The following is a 5,823-nucleotide window of genomic DNA, read 5'->3' on the forward strand; positions in this document are numbered from 1 at the left end:
TTTTTTTCATATCCCTTTCCTGCTGTATTTGGTACTAGAAAGTTGATCCACAAATAACATGAAATTCAAATGTACTTTAAATATTAAGGAATGTATTAATTTCTATTAAGGCCAAGCAAAACAATGATAAAATTGACACATCATATACATTAAAACTAATGAGCCATGAAACTTAACCCTCCATATACATTAATATGAAGGCTTGAGAAGAACAGCAACATTATTCTTCAGATACTTCAGCACAGCGTTCCTCTTCTTCTTAATCGCCCCTAGCCTCACCTTTATGCTCTTTAATTATATCAGATTTGCTGCATCAAAAAGACCCAAAATCAGAATCCAAAACAAAACTTAAAAGAAACAGGAAACCATACTCTACATAAACTTAGGCAGAAAGACAAACTGGGTTTAAATTTATCATTAAAAGCATACCTGCAGTAAGAATTTTCAGTTTGGCATCCAACCCCGTCATCCCAGAAAATATTCATCCATGTTTCACTTCAAAGAACTCGGGACACTAACCATGAAACAACTGTATAACAGCTGCATGAACTTGTATATGTTACTCTTCATAAAAAAAATGCTAATTTTGTATTTCAACTTTCTAGATCAATTACTACAATCCACACATAATATTTAAAGACATACAAAACAGTACAACAGATCATCAGGAATTTGGTACTCTTCGTGGGACAGTAACAAGGAAATAACAAGGATCAAAGATTACCAACCCAGTCATGGCAAGCAACAAGAAAATGATCTGTCCCATGTGTGCGATTCCAGAAAGGATACTTCCCAGCAATCATGTTCACATAGTCTCTGAGGAATATTGCCAGTGGTTTAATTTGATGTGAACCAGGTACATAAAGCTTCAACTCCAATTAGCGCATGCTGTAAGGAAGATAAAATAAGTGAGCCTTTTCTGGGTCTCTTGTGACAAATTGCCTGTTTCCCTCCATCAACCTCATGAACCATCCTTCAGAAGCATAAATTCCGTTGAGATGAGGTACAGTACTATCCAAGCCAAGCTAAATGGAATTGTTTTTTTATTTTTAAAGTCTGAATTGTTATAACATTATTATAACATATACGTCAAAGGGGAAAAGATCAATGCAAGTACTATAAATTCCTCTCAGTCTCAAACACTTGAACAAAAACTAGTAAAATTGTTTACCTATCACTAACTTTGGAAACTATTAACAAGTGGAGAGCTGCTGATCTTCAATGTCTTCCTTTCATTGTGTGTGGTTCTCAGATTTCAGCCTCTCTTAAGTTCTGGTCTCAAATAGTTTATCCATCTCAACCTGCAACTCTTTCCACACCTCTCCAACCCTGCAGCCGGCCAGTACATAATAGTCAGATCAATAACATGTGTAAGTAAACACATGCAAACCCTTAAAGAGATCGATAGGACTCTATGGTACACCAATAAGTAGACAAATATCCTGCCAATAATTTTCCTGCCAAAAATCCCCAGTAAATATCCACAGTAATACATATCAACATATCAAGGAGGCACAAAAAATCGCATTTAACATGTCAACAAAACTTAAAACATTCTGAAGCCTATGCTTGTCTATGTTAAATACATTTTCCTTGAGGTAAAACATAAATGTAGTAGCCATAAATATATTGATGTGCATAGAAGTAATATGTTTGGCTAATGCATCATAGCTGGGACTTCCTAAAATTAAATGCACTGCTATCCTACATATAGTTGAGATTTGAGAAGCAGCACTAACCAGTAAAGTACTCAGATAAGCTCATGACTTACAGTACAGCCCCAATAACACGCTTAAAAAAATAAGAATAAAATAGAATGAAGTTGCACTGAGCTTATAAAAAACACTAGAGTTAAGTAACAAACAATTTATAAATATATGTAAGAGACAGATGTAACTACCTTGATTCCAAATTACATTGCATGAGAGAACCCTTATCACAGCATTGGTCTTCATGATATGCTAAGATCATCCTAAACAGAAATATTAAAAGTAAATGATTGAGAAAAGTTAAATTTGCAGGACTGCCTAAGTACTGTCGGGCTCAATTCTCATATCTCACATTCCACGTTCCCACATTGTCCAAAGGTACGTAAATTGCAGTCCATGAATTTAGATAGACCTGTGAAATGTCAAATTGAGGTTAGAAAAGTCACAGTAAAATGAACCATAAACACATGGTTATTAAGACAACTACTACTGAAGTTTGCCAAAAAAATTTTGTCATGTTAAGAATAGTTGAGTTTATTTAAACAATGCAATGTGAAATAGTGTCCTGCAAATTGTATCTTAATCTGCTTGCTCATATCCAATCTCCACTATCCATACAGTCCATATCAAAACCATATTGTTTAAGAAACTTAACAAACAGCGAAAATAGTTAATCTGAACTTTTGAAATAGAAAAGTTGATTCACCCATGAACATTTAAAACTATAACCATCAATGTGCCATGACTGCAAAGTATCCTCTGGATTCTCAAACACAAAATCCCCCATACATATATAATTAAACACCTTAATTCAAGTCATTTCTAGTTGCTTAGCTGAATTAGAAACAACAAAGCTGACAATATCAAAATTTATGTTTTCAAAGGCCGAGTGCCAAGCTTGTGTTTGACTAATCAATCAAAACCAAAACCACTCTCTTTCTCATTTTCTCTAATTTGCTTGATTTCTGAGTAAAGAACGAAAATTACTGTTTAATTAAATGATTTCCTCTTTATAACTGCAATTGTAATGCCATCCAATAAGATGCCCTGCATTAAACAGGTTATTCAATTTTCAATAATTATGAAATCAAGGCCTATAATCAGAGATGGTAAATGAAAACTACAGTACCTTGTCGACACAACCAAAACTGCCTTCCCCAATGTTGTTTACAGGATCAAAGTTATTAGTGGGAGCTTTGATTTGCCTCAAGGTGAAAAAAGCCAGTCCACAGATCCAATCCTCTCAGAGCTGTCCAAAGAACCAAGTTAGGATATTAGTAGTTTCTTGAAAATTGATAAATTTTCTTTCGACATAATATCTGATTTCAACATTTTCGGCAACCAAAACAACAATAGAAGGAAAAGAAAGTGGTACAAAGATCAGTAAGATCCTGCCCCGTACATTTGCAGAGAAACTAAACTTTGATTGAGTAAGATGGAGCTTTCATATTCAAGCTTCCCCATAAACTTTTTCATACAATGAATTAAAAACGGAAGGGCCAACCAGTAAGATCCCTTGGTCATGAGTATGCAAGATAAACCACTACCTGAAGACCAGTTCCAAGGCGTCCGGCGAGAGCCAATACTCCCAATAGTAGCGTCGTCTTGCCGGAGCTCGGTGGACCCAATAACAACGTCAATCTGAAACACAGCACCAAATATCTTATTAAAGTTCACTGGACTGAAAATCCAGCAACTCAGTACTAGTCGAAGCTTAGATAAGTACCTTGAAGGTCTTATAATCCCACCAATGTTGTCTAAAATCGTTAATTTTCTTCTCTTGCTCCTTAATAGCCGCGATTGCCTCAGAAGTGCCTAAAATCACATTCAGAAAAATACAAAAGTCTAATCTTATTTCCAACCGTTATATGGGTAACGAAAATTGAATCAGAATTAAAGAGAGCACAAGCATGAATCAAATTTACGAAATCACAAACCCAGAAAACTATAGATTCAAGAAAATTATCGTCGATGAGAGCGATGGCCGTCGCCGCCTCGACGGTCGAAGAGAGGGGCTGAGAAAGGGAGGCCCGTGGAAAGAGAAAGGACAGACGGCCACTGCAGCTCCGGCTTCGGCTTCTCGATCTCAGCAATTGGGAGATTCGCTGGATTTCAGACGAGAGATGAGAGAGAAGGAGGCGGCCAAGGAGGAGGAAATCAAGCCATCGGAGCCAGAGAAGGCGAAAGAGGTCGTCGGTTACTGGACGGGGGAAAGAGGACGATCGCGGTGTAGGGAAAGAGGACGATCGGTCGTGGTGTAGGGAAAGAGGACGATCGGTCGCGGTGTGGGTGAAAGAGGACGATCGGTCGCGGTGTTTCTGTATCGCGGCCGGTGTGGGGAAAAATAGAGGAAAACCTAGCTAGTCAATCAGTCGTGGAAAGACTTAAGTGTTGGGAGGGAGTTAAAATTTTGCTCCCGCTTCCTTAATTTTTGACTTAGTACATTTCCGCGTTTTTTTAAATTTTGTTTGAAAAGTATAGACATCAGTTGAGCATAAGAACCGATGTTAATTATTTTATAGAAATCAGATTTTTTAGAACCGATGTTATAAACATAATTTACATCAGTTGAAATCCTAACTGATTTTAAAGACATGATGTCTATTAGCATTATTCTAGTAGTGTAATGAACAATTGAATGGTAAATCAATAACAGAACGATTTGTTTATTCTTTTCTTCAACCATGGATGAGTTGCCATGGAAGTTCAGAGAAAGCAAACGCAGCAACTCAAATCCCTAATTTATTATTATTATTTTTTTCTAGAGTTAACGACAAGTTAACTATGGTTTAGATGAAAAACTAAAAATTGATAGAAGAGTGATATGTCATTTGTCATGACCTTTAGATTAGATAGAGAGTCTAGATTTTATGAAATTGAATTAAATTCACACTCTTCTCACTTTAGAGGAGCTGGATCCCAATTGCATATAGAGCAAAACTAGAGGAAAATTATGTTGATTGATAGCAAAATCAGAGCAAATCGAGTGAAAAATTTGAGCAAAAATAGTTTCAATTTGAGTACACTAACGAATCTGCGAGTTTCGAGTTGTTAACCTCTAGAACTTGTTGAAATTGTTACATTTGGTATTTTTTGTAGAAGCATCATGTTGAAACTTGCAGCAACCTATTAATGGCACCTCGTGTTGTTACTACACCTGCTCTTACTCACTCTGATGTGCACTCTCTTCTGAGTATGATCACTATTCGACTTGGAGAAACAAACTTCATCAAATGGAGTTTTTAGTTTGAATCCACTCTTGCCAGAAATGGCCTCTTTGGTTACTATGATGGTACCGAGATGGCACCTCCTTGCTATGCTCTCTTACAACTGAAGGTGAAGTCACTAGTGAAGAGACTGTAGCATACAAGGCCTAGAAGCAAACCGATATGGCCTTGTTGAGCAGACTTATGGCAACATTGAATGAAGACATTGTGGATGTGATTATTGGCTGCAAAACATCTAGACAAGCCTGGCTTTCCCTTCAAGAACGATTTTCTGCTGTGTCAAGAGTGAGCATCATGCAGCTCAAGACTGAGTTACAAACACTTCGAAAAGGTGGTGAATCTATTAAGAAGTACTTACAGCTTGTGAAGAGTGCTCATGACCAACTGTTGTCTGTGGGAGTTGCTATTCTTGATGAAGATGTGATCATTGTTATCCTAAATGGACTACCTGAAGAATATTCAACAGTTAGGACTGTGATAGAATTAAGAGAGACTCCAATTAATCTTCGAGATTTGAGGTCTCAATTGCTCTCTGTAGAAAGGCGTATTGAAGGAAGTTTCTCTCTACACTCTAATATGAGTGCCATGGTAGCTAGAGAAGATGGAACCAGAAATGGAGAGAGAGATGGTGACAGTAGAGGATGGAGTCTCAAGGATGACAGTAAAACTAAGGATGGAAAACAAAGTGGTGGTAGTGTTGAATGTCAAGTGTGTGGAAAGAGAGGCCATACTGTAGACACATACTTTCGTGTTCACAAGTGTCAAATTTGTGGCAAACATGGACATCTCACAAGTACATGCTATCAGAATCCTGAGTATAAAAGCCAGCAAACTCCTCAAGTCAGGCCATCCAGCCACATGCTAACACTTGAGTGTCAAATTTGCTC

The 5,823-nt window shown here is 37.2% G+C and overlaps 1 long non-coding RNA gene across 1 annotated transcript; it reads right to left on the minus strand.

Annotated features, from left to right (window-relative positions):
• On the minus strand, positions 1-514 carry LOC121051787. Its single transcript, XR_005806930.1, has 2 exons — positions 430-514; positions 1-308 (listed from the first exon to the last, which is right to left on the minus strand). It is a non-coding gene; the product is annotated as an uncharacterized LOC121051787 (long non-coding RNA).
• Positions 515-5,823: the final 5,309 nt, after the last annotated feature.

Source organism: Rosa chinensis, chromosome 2 (genome assembly GCF_002994745.2).
Source record: "Rosa chinensis cultivar Old Blush chromosome 2, RchiOBHm-V2, whole genome shotgun sequence".
NCBI lineage: Eukaryota > Viridiplantae > Streptophyta > Magnoliopsida > Rosales > Rosaceae > Rosa > Rosa chinensis.